Raw genomic sequence first — 16311 nt, forward strand, 5'->3', positions numbered from 1 at the left:
GCTCTCCCAACTCCCAACTGACACTTTGAACATCCCTTCATTAACTTCAATGGGAAGACATGCCAGATTCAGACAGCTCTCTCTCTTAAAAAGTAGAGTTTAGATATTGATACCATAGGAATCCTGGAAACATGATTTCTGTGTAGCTTAAAAACTGTAGTCATGGCGACAAGTTAGAAAAGAGGTATGAATTCAAAATGAGCTGCTCAAAAGTTAGAGTGGAGCTCCATTCGTTTGAATAGGGAGCATGGTTGTCAAACAAATAGTCATACGTCAAACAGCTTAGATATTGTCCGAATCAGCACAATCGTGTGAACGTTGATGTGTATACGGTGTTAAAACTGTAGGAGCGACAATAGTTTACAAAATGTGTGGATATATTAAAAATTAGCTGCCACACTCAAAACTGAACGTTCCACTCATCCACTTCAATGTTAAAAAAGCAAAAAATAAAACTTAAATTACATATAAACTAAAAATAATTTAAAAAAAAAAAAAAAAATTGAAGCTGAATAGGTTGTTTACTCAGCTAAAGGTCCTGCACACAAGGAGGTTTCTAGCATAAAAAAATGATGAAAGATATAGGTTTCAAAGTTGAAGAGGATTTCAAGTTCCGCCCATTGACTTCCATAGTAAAAAGAAAATTATAAAGTTGAAATAAGCAGAATATTTTGAAAAGTATGAAAGATATTAAAAATCTGAAAGAAGTCCCATCATGTCCTCAAAGAGCTGAACATTTTGATAATTTAATGGTTAAAGTAGGAGTAGGAGTTAAAGCGCAGAAAAAAACATACAGAAGAAGAAAAATAAAGAAGAGGAAGAATAAAGAGGTGGATAACAATAGTGTGAATGCTGACTAATAGCCTATTGTTGTAATTTATACTGTCTGTTTTATCAAAATAACTGCTATTACTAATCGTTTTTATAATTTGTCCCCTTTTCTTGTAACCAGATTACTGACTACATTCCCAATACTGGGACTGAGGTCCAGGTCCCGTGTTTCAGGGCTCTGGAGGTGTGCAGGTCCTGAAGGCCAGGTTGCAGCCAATGTCACCTAATGATATTATTTTTAGAACATCCCCGTTTTATGAGAAAGTAGCCTATGTATTTTGTCATGTGGTATGTGCAACAAAATAAAGACGAAAGCCTACAGTACCTGTGCAGTTTTTTGTCATGTATTTATTCTAGAAAGCATTGCCTACTTCTCACAATGACATCTACACTTGATCAAACACACCTGTGTACTGAATCGTTTGTCCTAAGGCCTTGTAGTGCAGTGTTGTGCGGCGCAAAGAGGCTATTGTGATTAAATTATGACTACATTTCGGGGTTGGGGGAGGTGAAGATATTAAGTCAAGTTATTATTGTCCTTTCGTAATTTACAACAAGTTCTGCAAAACATTCTGTCATGAGAAAGTTGTGTATCATCACTGCAGTGGTATCTGCTCCACAGAATGTTGATCATCCAGCACCTCGAAACGACCCAACTGCAGGAAGCACTGTGCATTTTTGGATTAAACAGCTCCAGTAGCGATATTCGATTATAACCAGAGGGCATTAAAGCAACATTCAAAACAAAATCTATTGACTGCATGACCTGTTACGTCTCCGGACTCCACCACTCCCCGGAGTAGGCCATGTGTCTGCTGTGCGCTCACGGAGTCTTGGTGCACGGCCCTCTGTCTCTCCAAACTCATTGATTATGTTGAATCTAGCCTATATGTAGTCTACAACTTCTCCTCCTTTCTGTAAAGCGTATTGTGTTGCCTTTGTATATGAAATGGGCTATAATGATTTAATTGATCTGACTATCAGTTATTGCAGTGGTATTCTGCTCGATTCCTTTATATCACCACAACTGACAGATGTTGAACCCAGAACAGTAACGTGTCAGAGTGCAGCTGGTTTTGTTGGACAACTTCTTTCATAAATAGTGTTAGACTAGTGAACAATGCAGATTTAATGTCGGTTTCACAGCGCAAATTATCAGTCTTCTGGTACGACCCACAGTTGCAATTATTTGACTAACTATACTGTTCATAGCTGGCTGAAAGCTAATAACGTTAGTGTAATTTAGCCCAAGTCTCCAAGCTTGCGTGGCCGGCTGCAGGGTGCTTTTCCTCGGTGACGGAAAAGGTAGTGTGACATCTCCCGTTTCTTATATTAAGGACTTTGTAAATGCCTGTACACTTGCTGGTGTCGAGGTGACTACAAACAGGGCTGAAAATTAACACCTGCCACTGGCCAAATGCAGGTAAAATTTCCAATTGGCGACTAGATTTGGGAAGGCTATCTGAAAAAAATATATACTTGGCCGGTAGATTTTTTCATCTACAGTCCCCTTGGCAGGTGACTCACCGTGAGCCAAAAAGTTAATTTTCACCCCTGGTTACAAACAACACATTTGTGGAAGTTGGGGCCACGGCATGTCAATCATTTCTGACTGACAGCTGTCTTTGACACGCCCACAAAACGAGGTGAGCTTGTAGAGGGGGAAAATTGGGCATATAAGAAGGAGTATAGTAGACTTAAAAGTGATGGAATAATGTTTATGGACATATTCACTTTGATTTTACCTAAAGATAACTGGCATGTGTCACGTTCAACCACTGTATTATCCCTTTAAGCAACACAACTGCTGATAGGCTATTTCAGCACCATGGTTGGCACCATGGGTTTTACCCATAATTTGCTCAAACCTCAATCAGATACGTCAGACTAAACTAGCGGGCAACCAAGGATAGCAGGCAAATACACACTTTAACATTCAATGATGTTGCTGGGTGTCCAGCCACACAGCCATATCCTACACAATCAAGCCACACGTACACACAACAACAACAAACTACGACAACAAATTACGAAGTGCTCAAGCAATGTGTCAAAATAACAATAATCAAGAAGACCCTGCGGTCTACAACACAAGCAGCGACATTTTTGAAAAAGCTAGCTAGCCAGATAATAACCAGCATCTATGACAACCCATAAATAATGAATATGAAACAACTTACCAATTATGTTTTCATCCATTGGCTCATCAACAACATTTTCATAATCTGTGTCTTCTTCGTTTATCTCATCCAAATCTGCATCGTTTTCCACAGCTACCTGCTAGATCCGCGTTCTCTTCGTCCTTCGTCCCTTGCTTCGTTTGCTTGGCTAATGATGGCAGCAGTCGTGGAGGGTTGAGTAGTGGAAAATACATTTGTCAGGGGAACACACGAAGCCACCAGATTGTCCCTCTGCCTTTCCTCTTTAGGCTTCAGTGCGCCCGACTTGTATCTTTTGCTTTTCAACATTTTATTCACAGAATAGGGCGTCTACTAACAGTAGTGTACTACAGCTACAGCTCAAGTCTAACCGATCATCGCAGCACTGCACTTTCAAACTCACTGCTCACGAGCGTCTCAGATAGGCGGGGCCTCTATTAAGGGGGTATGCTACTAAGGGGGTGTCAACGACAAAACAAACATTTTTATTTTTATTTTAACTTATTTTTTGCCGCAATCAAGACACACTCAAAACTTCATCAGCAATACAACAAAAATTAATGTTCAGTCTTGGGCCCAAGGTGGGCACTTAGGGTTGTGGACCCGGGCGGGCGCCCCTCTGGCCCCCCGCTCCCTCTGCTACTGTACAAAAACACTTGCTCTGCCTCTTTGCCTAGCATAGCAGTGTGCTAACCTACACGTCTCCAGGTTTAGCTTTGTAGCCATGCGCTATCTCTGAAACCATTGCCGCCACTCTGGCCACTGCTCCGGTCGAGAGAAATCCATGTTTTCTGGAGGGTTAAACTTTGTAGGCTATTATGTACAAGATACTACTTGATAGATAACCCTGACAATGACCTTTACATTCTCAGCCTGAACTGTAGAGCGGTACCTGACCTGACCCTATCATGCGTCCCTGCTATATATGCTGCCTAACCACTACGACTGTAAACATGTGCAAACAAATAGTTCCTTAATAAAAGGCTCACATGACAAGAGCTTATGGAAATGCTCTACTTTAAGCATTTTAGGACGGATTTCTGAGCCATTCTCCATCCATCCATCCATCCATCCATCGTCATCCGCTTATCCGGGGTCGGGTCGCGGAGGCAGCAGCTCCAGCAGGGGGCCCCAGACATCCCTTTCCCTAGCAGCATCAACCAGCTCTGCCTGGGGAATCTTTAGCCGCTCACAGGCCAGTGCGGATATGTAGTCCCACCACCTGGTCCTGGGTCTACCCCGCTGCCTCCTCCCAGCAGGACACGCCTGTAACACCTCCCTAGGGAGGCGCCCAGGAGGCATCCTCACTAGATGCCCGAACCACCTCAACTGGCTCCTTTCGACGCAAAGGAGCAGCGGCTCTACTCCGAGTCTCTCCCGGATGACTGAACCTCTCACCCAATCTCTCAGGGAGACCCCCGCCACCCTCCAGAGAAAACTCATTTCGTCCGCTTTTATCCATGATCTCGTTCTTTCGGTCATGACCCATCCTTCATGACCATAGGTGAGGGTGGGGACGAAGATAGACCGATGAGCCATTCTATATTTTATTACTCAATTTTGTTCAGGCTAGGTTACTCAACCTTAAAATTTGTCTAAATTCCCATCACTACTGGAAAGGGTCCAAAAATGTGCAGAGTTGTTCTCGTGACCACTTGAGGTGAGAGCAAGAAAAAGTGAGGGAGAGAGAGAGAGAGAAAATCAAAACACTATATATGTTATAAACACTATATGGTTGGTGGGTAAAAGCAACAGGCAAGCAGAGTTTCATATATTTTCATGATGGACTTAAAAATAAAAATCACACAGTAAGGTAGGTACTGTAAAGGTATAACAAAGTATAGATAAATACAGAATTATTTTTGACATGGCAAAAGTTTAATTCTGATACTGTAAAAGTGATTTTTCAAATTCACCTCCAAAGTTTGAAAGTTGCACTGTAATTTAATTATGCATGATGCAAGCTTAACATTGTCAGCCTTTGTTTACCTCCATCGTCATACATTTTATTAAGTGCTTAAGTTTCCTAAGTCCTGAAGATTCCCTGCAGACAAAGCCTGACATGCTTACGTATGAGCTATGAATATTAAACATGTTAAAAAAAAAAAAAAGAACAGGTGTGGAGGAAGCTATTTTGACACCATTCCTATGGGAATTATCTGTTGGAATTCATCTGTACAGTAGGCTGCCCCAGGCAGCACACATTGGAAATTCTGACATGTCAAACTACAGTATCTGACACCTTGATCTTATATTTAAAAGCTGCATGCTGTGAGTCACATGTCAGTTGTGCACACAGTTTTCTCCAATACTTGCTATACAACCAGTAACATATAATTAATATAATTTCCCCTGCCCCAGAGACAGTGTATGGCGGAAGGTATTGCTTTCGGTGGCGTATGTTTGTTTGAATGCAAGTAATTATCTAAATCAGATTTTGAAGGTCATGAGGTATCATAAAACAAATGAACATATTTGTTTTGACACAAGGAAGAGATGAAGTAAGCTGCTTCTTTATCTTTTAGCTGACAGAAAACTTAAAGCCAAGCATGATCTTATCTCTGATACAATAGCTGTCAAGATGTGGTTGAATGTTTTACTTGTAACTCTGCCAAATCTCAGTGAAGTGAACTCGAGAAGAAAAGGGGAAGGAATGTTTGTTTGTGAGGGAAAAGCAAAAGCCCGGCAGGCATTTTCTTGATTGGTGCGGTTCACCTGTGAACGGTTCGGTGTCAACACGAAAGAACCAGCTTGATGTCAGCCTTTTTTACTCACTAAAGCAATATTTCCTCTCCTGTCACTTTCAATCTTTCTGCTGGCTCTTTTCTACTTCTCTCTCCCTTTCTAGGGTGTTCTCTTCTACCACCTCTTCTGAAACCTGTCTACTTTCCTCCCAGTTCTTTAATTTCCCTGCTTCTCTCACTTTCTGACCCTCCCTCCACCTAATTCTATCACCATTTATTTATCTTTCTCTGTGTGCATATGCTCATTACTCTTACATGATCCGTCTTCATCCCTGTTCTTCCTCCCAATGAGCTTCCTTCCCCTCTCCTCCTCACCTTACCTGCAGTCCCGCGCCTGTTCCTGTCTCCCTTGCTGTCTCCTGCCACCGCCCTCAGGTGATGTGACAGATTTGTGACTCGGCAGCAGCTTCCCAGCCATCTCTTTCAGGAAGCGGTATGATGCGCTAAGCTGTTCTAGCTGTCTTCACTGACTTCTCATGGAGTAGGTCCTACACGGGCCTCATACACTCAGTGATGCTGACATGTTCTGCACTGCAAACTGCCTCCCATAGCAGCCGTACTCATCACCTGCCTCTCCTTCTGGCTAATTTGCTTCAGAATGACTGGAGCTGGCATGGTGCTGAGCACCTGATGGGTGGCAGGAAAAAGCAGATTCAGATTTTTAGAAGTTTGTTTGTTATGATGCAGTAAGTTTCCAGTGCCTCCTGGTTCAGGACACTATTAAATGTTTTTTGTTTTTTTTGTCTAGAGATATGTAGATGTTTTAACAATGTTTTAGTGCATATGTTGCTGATACTTGTGTTAATAAATAAGCACCCAAAAAACTGTGGAAATCGAGGTATATTCTAATGTAGATTTTCTAATTGTAGACATGTTTGGTATTGCTGCTTTCGTTAGGTCGAGATGGCGGTCCAAACCAGTGTCTCTGATCTTCCCACATCGAGGTATGGGAATAAATTTATTTTCATTTGTGAATCCGCCCCATGATTGAGATCCGCTCAGAAATGTAATGGCTTCTAAGTTGGCCCATGCTACACCCCTCCACCGAGTTTGAAATCGGAATGAAAATCGGTCTGGTAGTGTTTGCGTAATCCTGCCAACAACAAACCAACGAATGAACCAACGAATGAACCAACCAACCAACCAACCAATCAACAAACACATGCCACCGAAAACATTACCTCATCCCCTGCGCCGTCACTGGGGCAGAGGTAGTCTCTCTTCAGATTCAAATATCACGTTGAAATGTTGCGCTCCACATGCTACATAAGAGTCTGTCCCACCCCAGATAGCAAGCGGATCTGGGCCATATACAGGCCAGATTTGGCCCTTGTGGCTTAGTTCCGGCCCATATATGGCCCAGAATTATTACACTTCCGCTTGCTATCTGGGACCTCACCTCCCCAGCTAGTTTTGTAAGGGTGGGTCTAGGGGGCAAAATTGAGAGAGTGACAGGTTGTAGCTGCAATGAGAGTGTTTCGAAAAATGGACCGCGTGGTATGAAAAATGGGTGGGGGCGCCCGATCACAAAAGTCGTTACTGATTGGTTCGGCCAGGATGTCAGCGGTACCAATCCCTGGCCAGGATTCGAAAAACAGTTTTTAGCATGAAGTGTCTCTGACCCATAGAGAGATCTGCAGCATGCAATAACGTAGTTAGCATAGCTTATGTAGTGTATCAGCATAAGACCTCTCATGGGTCTGGTGTCGAGACTAGGGCAGAGGTAATAACATGGATGAAGAAATAGAAAAACAATTATGAAGGGAAGGGAAAAAATGACAGAAAATATGAATAGATAAGATGGATAATTGCTCAAAAGTCAGCGTTCTATTTTAGTTCTTCCAAAGTTGCAGAGGTGGTTCTTTTCTGGTTATCTTTTGAGTCTAAAATCATCTAAAATGGGCTGTGTGGCTCGCCAGGGAAATTTATATTGGCTGCCTGGGAAGGATCTGACTTCAGACAGATAGAGTGAAAGAGCTGTCAGCTACAGGAATGGAGGCCTGATTACTCCCATATTCCCACACCTGGGGCTGGGGCTCCCGACCATAGAAAGCACACACACGTACAAACACAATAGATGTCTTACACTCTCTCTCTCTCTGCCTCTCTCTCTCTCTCTCTCTCACACACACACATACATGCACACACAAACACACACACACACACTCACACTCACCAGGCTCCAAATATCCAAACACTAAGTACAGTAGAATAGCAACTTATTCATCCCCAGATGCACCCCTCTCAGTGTTCCATGGCAACGCACAAAACACCTGTGTGTGTGTGTGTGTGTATACATACATATATATATATATATATATATATATATATATATATACACAAACATACATACACACATACACACGCACACACAGAAAGAGAGGGAGAGAAGGCACTCAAAAGCAGGAGATGCATTCTGAATATTGTTAATTTATCAATCATGTCAATGACAGGCCTATTTACCTCACTGAGGCATTCTAAATAATCTATTCACACACCAGGGGTGCGTTCAAATTCAGCGAACATAGCGAACGTTTGCGAACGTTAGCGAACTATTTTCCGTTAGCATTGTGTTCGCCGCAAACGTTTGCTAACAGAAGCTAACAGTCTGGAGAGGTAGTTCGCCAGTAACGGAACGAGGATCACAATGAACCCAGGCTTACTGGAGATGTGCTCCCATGGGGATTGTTGTGTTTATGCGAACTATTTGGAACGTTCATTAAAAGCCGTTCAAATGTGACCGTTTGGAGAAAACATGTTTGCGACGAAACGTTTGCCCCCGTTAGCTGAATTTGAACGCAGCCCAGATGAGCTCCACTATGATGGCTATTCCACAAGTGTTCCAAAATCTATTTCCCTTTCCAGTAGATCAAATAGTTTTGCCCACAGATGAACAATGACAAGCATTTATCACACTTTTATCACACAGTTCCATTTTCACAAGGCTTCCTGGGGCTGAACGAATGGGCGAGGCACCACAAGCCTTTCCGGGGGTATACTGTATGTAACTGAGGAGGAGCAGAGGGACCGGGGAGGGCAGACGTCAATGATCTTGGAGCTCAGAAAAAGACAAAGTGAAATGCATACTCCTTCTGTCAAGGCAGCCAGCAAAGTGATATCTGTTGTGTGAAGCATAGCATGACAATCCAAGTTTGATACAAATCAGTATAATAATCAAATCAATGTCTATTCCAAAATTCCAGCTGAACCTCTGTTACATTAAATGTCAGTCTTGAAAGCATTCAAATTCATTCTTGGACAGATTGAGTCATACTGATGTAATAAAATAAAAATAGCTTTCCACTGTAAGACCAATGTTTGGTCAGCTTGTGAATGAATAATTATGAATAATGCCATATGATGGGGAAAAAATTGAAGCTTCACAGATGTCACTGTGAATCACTAATGGACAGTAGAGCGAAGGGTGAGAATTTACAGCAGTCAGGGCCAGCTCTAGGGCTTAGGAGGCTCCAAGTGGGATTTACTTTGCGTGGCCCCCTAGGGATGGGTGCAAGGTGGACAGTCGGCAGTTGGGTCTCCCACATAGCGTTTGGTCTGTGTGTAGGTAATGCCCGCTCTGATATCAGTACAGTACACTGTGATTACCTCTGCCCCAGCAATAGTGTCGCAGGGCGAGAGGTAATGTTTTCAGTCGGTGTCCGTCCGTCCGTTCGATTGTTAGCAGGATTACGCAAAAACTACCTGACCGATTTGCATGACACTCGGTGGAGGGGTTTAGCATGGTCCAACTTAGAACCCATTACATTTTGGAGTGAATATGAATCGCAGTGCGGGTCCACGAGCTGCCCAAACATGGCTGGCCATTCACCTCCATTCATTTTTTTGGACTGTAGGATTACGCACACTAACCAGACCAATTTTCATGAAACTTGGTGTAGGGGTGTAGCATGAGCCAATTTAGAATCCATTACATTTTGGAGCAGATCTGAATCACGGGGCGGGGTCCAGGAGCTTCGCAAAAATGGGCAGCCATTCACCTCCATTCATTTTTTTGGACTTCAGGTTCAGGAGCGAAAAATTCCTCCCATTCAATGTCAATGAGGGAACTGAAACGGCCATATCTTGCCATGGGATGTGAGGTATGGAGCTGGTTTTATTTAGGGTTATTCTCTTTTTTGTTTTGTTTTATTTCACTGCTATGAGTGTTTTTCAAATCAAATCAAACTTTATTTGTATAGCACATTTCATACACAGAGGCAACATTATTCCCTTTACAGAGAGCAATGTGAGGGTAGGCATAGGTCCCACTCCTACATATTCTACAGGGAAGCAAAAAAAAACAGTTTCACCCGGGGGCCAGAAAAGTGAGCTGTAAAAATTCTTCCCTGACCTCTCTCAACAAGACAATCGAGCAAGCTCCTGGAAAATGTTTGTCTATTGGCTAAGAACTATACAGAGCAGTAAACATGGGCTAGATACTTCATAACCCTAACCCAACATGACTAACAGTAGAGTGCACAAATAGTTCCAGAGAAGTTGCCTACATGGTCAGCCATTATGTGTTAGCTATCCCTGTAGTCTCTAATATGATATTGAAGTGAATAATATAACAAAGCACAGTAGGCACTTAGCAGAACAGGCTCATAGAGAATGCCGCAAACCAGAGGTTGGGAAACAGAAAGCAGAGCCAAGGGTAAAATAAATACAGTAGTCACTACATCATACAGGTTAATACTAGGCAACAACATACTATACCAAAAAGGTTATTTGAAGCCTCACTCTGCTACCTTTCATTAACATACGCACACCCACGCAGAAACATACAACACACACAAACAAGCGCGCGTGCACACACACACACACACACACACACAAATGTGCGTGCGCACACACACACACACACACACACACACACACACACTACTTACTTGCATACATCTAATGTACACTTTATGTAGCCAACATTGTATAATTACACACATACGCCCTTCACACACACACACACGCGCGCACACACACACACACACACACACACACACACACACACACACACACACCGGATGTCCCTTACATGCTGTGACCCCGGGAATGCAGCATTAAGTCGGAAATGACACACAGGGTCTCTTCAGGAGGAGCACACTGCCATTCTCCTCACTCCCTAACCCTGCACCATATCCCCTCCCAGGTTTATACTCCTGTGGTGTTTACGCCGCCAGAACCCAATTATGTCTCATCAGCAAATTAGCCACCATTAGCAGGGTACCAGTGTGCATCAGCGGGGGGGGGGGGGGGCAGCCCTTAAGCTCATCTCCCCGCCTGAGTTTCCTGCTCACAAACACACTGATTGGCATAGCCGCTAATGTGGGCTAATGCACCAAGCCGCCAATTCTCTCTGCTAGCCCTCTGTATCTCTCCAAAAGATGTGGAGCATTTCTTCACTTTACAGTGTTAGCCGCAAACCTCAATTAGAACCATTAGAGCTACAATGGGTTGAAGGCTGAAGTATGCAAAAATGAAGATAAATCTTTTTTTCAATTCACATCTATAATGGTATGATCATAAAGAGATTCAATATTTAATTGGAGGTAGGACATTTTCTACTGTCTCTGTGAGGTCCTCTTTTGGATTTCCTCTAAATCTAGCAATCATATCAAATGGGATGACAGGAAGTCACTGATCTTAGCCGAAGGCAGTTCACAAAAGTAAAGCACACACCCATACTACATGCACACACGCACGCACACTTACACACTGATCATTCTTCCACAACACCAACCTTGTCAGCCACAGCTGTCAATGTTACCGAGCAATCGGCCCATATATCTACTTCGACCCCTACGGTGGCCTGGAGGTTCCACCGGGATGGACAGGAAGTGACAGGTGGAAGAAGGGGGACAGACAATGGGTTGAACTCATGGTCAGCCAAAGCCTGTGATACTACTGTCACGGAAGGCTTGTACAGTGATACTTAAAGAGGTTTGCCAAAATGGGGAGATAGATTAGTGGTGGGAGTCTTTTGACTACAATACCATCACTGCTTACTTTCTGTATATGGCAACTCAATAAACATGTCTATGTTAAAATACAGTGACAGAAAACGTTGGAGGCATATTCTGTTTCAGGCAAGAATTAAGATACCTGGTTGAAACAAATTGACTTGTTTGTGCCAAGTATTAGAACAGGTATAAGGAGACGGTGGCTAGGGAGTTTACTGGCTCACAACCAGCCAAACACAAGGCCTCCAACTACATTTTACTAGGGGTATCGTTTAACTAATTAGCCTCCCCAGTGTTGTCCTCCCTGCCCAGATAAATTAAAATCCACATTAGCCGGTGTCCCCGTGAAGATCTAGGACAAGATGGCTGCCTACCTGGTCCGCAGATCACCCCACATCTCCTTCGTTGTAGCCCCATGGCAGGACTGCAACTGCTCGACCAGCCCAGTCTTCTCTTGTCCGCTTGTTCACAGGTTAAAATGAGTTCTCAAAGAAAGGTTGCTCTTCGTCGACTGACTCACTTGACGTAGCTCACCTGGTGGCTTCCTTATCCGGGCCACCAGGTCAGTGACCCCTCCCACTCACTCGCAGGCTCTTAGAGGCAAAACTCAACTTCCCACAATTCATCACTAATCCTCGCCTGCCAACACTGCTGTGGCACTCATTGTCCTAGAGGGCAGTGGGGGATCTGCACATCACCAGGAAAGAGGACAAAACATCACACACCGCAACTCACCAATATCAATGATCAATGAATATGCTAATATAAATAAATAAATACTATAAATATAATAATAGAATATAATTTTCAAAAATGTGTAGAGAATACAGGTCTGTTTAGAGCAGCGTGGCATCTAGGCACTGACACTTGTGGTGTCAAACCTGTCATTCACACATACTATACTCTCTCACCTTCTCCTGCCACAACATTCAGAAGCCTAGACCCAGATAGCAAGCGGATCTCGGCCATATACAGGCCAGATCTGGCCCTTGTGGCTTAGTTCCGGTCCATATATGGCCCAGATCCACTTGCTATCTGGGTAATGGCATGGCCCACTCAGTGGTCTAGCCAGGAATTATTGTGTGGGCCTCGAGAAATGTAGGTGGGCCAGTGGCATTGATACACACCCAAAAGGAAAAAATATAAACAATTATATATATGTGATAAGGACACCTCTCCTCTTTGACTGTCCCTAATCAACTAGATTGAGAGCAGGTGTGTAGCCTACTGTATCTAGGCTCCAGGTCACTTAAATGATTGAGTGCTCAGTTAGTGGCAGTCTTGCCTCATGGTCATTCAGACCTTGTGAGTTTGCTGTAGACACCACTGAGTACAGGTTTGTAGGCTACTTTTACTCTTTCACTTCGTAGAAAAATAACCATGTTACTACACTAAGTAGTCTAATTCCCTTTTATTGCTTTTAGTGTTCCGGCACAATCTTTGCATTCCCACAGTAGAGGTTTGTTGCAGAGAATACTGAGCCCGGGTTAGTAGTCTACTTCCATGCCTTTCAGCTTTTTGGAAACAACAATATTCATGTTTGTAATTGTGCTTCACTGTTAGCAGTTTGGCAGACTACTGCAATTATGGCAGTCCTGCAGATCTACAGCTCTACATGGGGGTATCTTTCGTAGCTCTGAGGTACACGTCTATTGTTTTCGGTACCATGCAGTAAAGTATAAGGCCTTACCCAGCTGGTCTTCCACCTGGTTCAATAATACTCTCCTGGTGAAGGCCCAGGAGTTGTGCTGTCAGGTGTTAGTGGCCAGGGCTTTACATGCCCCTCTTACATGTGTGTGTGTGTGTGTGTGTGTGTATTTATATTAATAAAATAATTTTGATGGCAGCAGGAGATGATGGGGCTTGGTAGTGAACACTGAGACTATCTCATACTCTTTCAAATGAGAGGAGTGATGAAGTATTCAGCGGGCTAGTCACCATCGATGCCCAGTTGTTGGTCTTGATATGATTGACTGCAGAAAATAGTCTTTCCACGGTGTACTGGTCACCGGTGAAGTAATGACTGCCCTCAGGAGATAATTCATCTATGGAAATATCTATGGGCATAGAGTTGACAACTTCCACGAGTGATTAAAGGGCCTGCTATCGGCTACTTTTCTCTTTAGCTGGTGTACAACAGTATGTTCTGCTGTGTCTGGATGGATTCTGAGGTAAATGTCGATGGTTCAGCAGATCCTCTTTGCAAACAAATTAGTGTTTTTGCCATTTTGCCAACACAACTTTAAGCTAGTTAGCTAGCCTGCAGGCTGAGATGGAGTGGGAGGAAGGAATAACATCCAAATCGTGGCAGCAGAAGTTGTGGAACCAATCGGAGGAGAGGTGACATGTTTCTTGTCGTGACAGCTGGAAATTGTACTCAGTAAGGTTACAGTACTTGACATCATGTAGATACTTTGCCGACTGCGTTAAAACTGAGCATTTCTGTTTCTGTATTCAACACCTACTATAAGCTCAAACTTTGACCCAATTTCACTTGTTTATATGTTTGTGCAAAATAAACTTGATTGGCTGTGGGTGGGAGTGAAGTGCTTGTGGATGGGCTTCCGGGTTACCCACTCAATAGGTTGCATTGTCAAAGGAGCATCTGTCTCTCCATGTCCCTCTCCATAACCCCCCAGTGTACAGTGCATCTAAGAGCACAGGCTTGCTTTCATGTACAACAGAATATATAATAGACTCACTTCGGTACCAGCTGCTCCAGCTCCTGTCTGTATTTGATTGGTGACGGTCCAAACTCCCATTGCTAGCTCCTTCCAGCTTTGTTCATTTTGTTTATTTTTCTAAATGCCTGTAAAATGTTCTCTGCCTGTCCGTTCGTGGTCTGTGCTTGATTGAGTCCATTGATTCACAAAAACCCGAGCAGGGGTAGAGCTATGAGAAACTCAGGAGCTGCCCTCAGGATGCCGCCATCTTGTCTCTTAATTCAAGGCACACTCTTCTCCGTGTTCGCAAGGGTTTCCTCCCAAAGAACCCAATACAAAAAACATGTAGAACAGATGCTCTGCAGTCCGGTCCCTGGCCAAGACCTGGACTGAGCACTTGGACTTGGTCCCTGGGCGCCATGAACGATGGCTGCCCACTGCTCCTGGCTGCCCCTGGAGGACAGCTGGGATGAGATAAATGCACTGGACAATTTCCACCAGTGACACCTGAAAATGTGTGCCATGTCGCCTCTCACTGTGAGCGCAATGTGTCACTGTGTGGCCAAATAAAGACCCCCCCCCCCTCGGGTCCTGTAATTATTATCTGGTAGCACTCTTAACTAAATAATGTGATCTCTACCCATTACCCAGCATGCTCCACTCTCCCCCATCCAGAGTATGAGGACATGAGCCTCACGTGCTAAAACCAATTTTTTGGGTCCGTGCTGGAATCTGCATGTGGCAGCCTTTCTGAAACGCATAATGCTGGTGATCAAGCGGACATGAGGTCCCAGTTACACACCAGGTGACACATCAGGCTGGGTGCTCAAATGAAATGACATGAATTGGATAGAAAATGTAAGCAATAACACACAAGAAGCCGTGCTATCTCATGAATATCGGAATGGGAGTGCTGCAGCTCGAGTTTATACAAGAGGTCTACATCGCCTCTAAAAATCCTCCCGAAAAACAATAGTTTAACTATTAACTTTGACTCAAATGTGCTGCATTCAGCCTTCTGCATCACAAAATAGCTTTCCCCAATGTTTCCAAAACAGCAATAAAACTTTTAGTACACAGTGAGACACGCACATCACATGGTGTAGGCGGCAATGCTGAAACACACACACACAAGTGTCTGGAGCGTCCAGCGTTTTCTCCTGCTCTTAACCCATCCCCACATCCTTCCCCCAAGGGCAGCCGGGAGCAGACAGTAGGCAGCGTGTTAGGGACGCGCCCGGGGATCAATCAAGTGCTCCTGTCTGTCTTCGTCAGGGACAGACAGCGTCAGCGATCTGTTCTTCTGCATGTTTTTTATATTGGGTTCTTTATGGGGGATACCCTTACGAATACGGGGAGAACATGGCAACTCCACACAGAAAGGCCGAGAGACCTTCTTGCTGTGAAGAGACAGTACTAGGTACTGTGCCACACTCCGGAAGCTGGGATCGAACCGGAGACCTTGTGATCCCCAGCCGGCCGATGCCCAAGCTATGTGCTGCCCCATTCATCATGGCAATCTCATACCAGCTGATTGTTCAGCAGCAACAGCAAGCTAACCTAAGCGGCTAACTAACACTATTTTATAGGAAATAACATTACAGAACAATAACATTAGTCTATTCTTGTGTTTCTTTCATAGAAAAAGCTGACTCCAAGTTGTAATTAGAACATTTTTATCAAGTACACAGTAATGTTAGTCAAACTATTTTAATAACGTTACAGAGCCATAGTGATACTTTTGATTGGGTGATTTAACCGTTCACATATCATGAATATTAATACAGTTCAGAATGCCTGTCACAGCGCATGGTCAGAACTACCTGTTGTATAATTAGCCGTAATAACTGTATGTTAATTATGGCTTAAAGCAAGGGCCACAATGAGTGGTGTGATAATGGATTGAAATAGATCCACTTGTTCTGGTTTGGTGGGAGAGGCAAGTGTATTGGAGACA

Source organism: Borostomias antarcticus (assembly GCF_949987555.1).
Source record: "Borostomias antarcticus genome assembly, chromosome: 17".
NCBI classification, from domain to species: Eukaryota; Metazoa; Chordata; class Actinopteri; order Stomiiformes; family Stomiidae; genus Borostomias; species Borostomias antarcticus.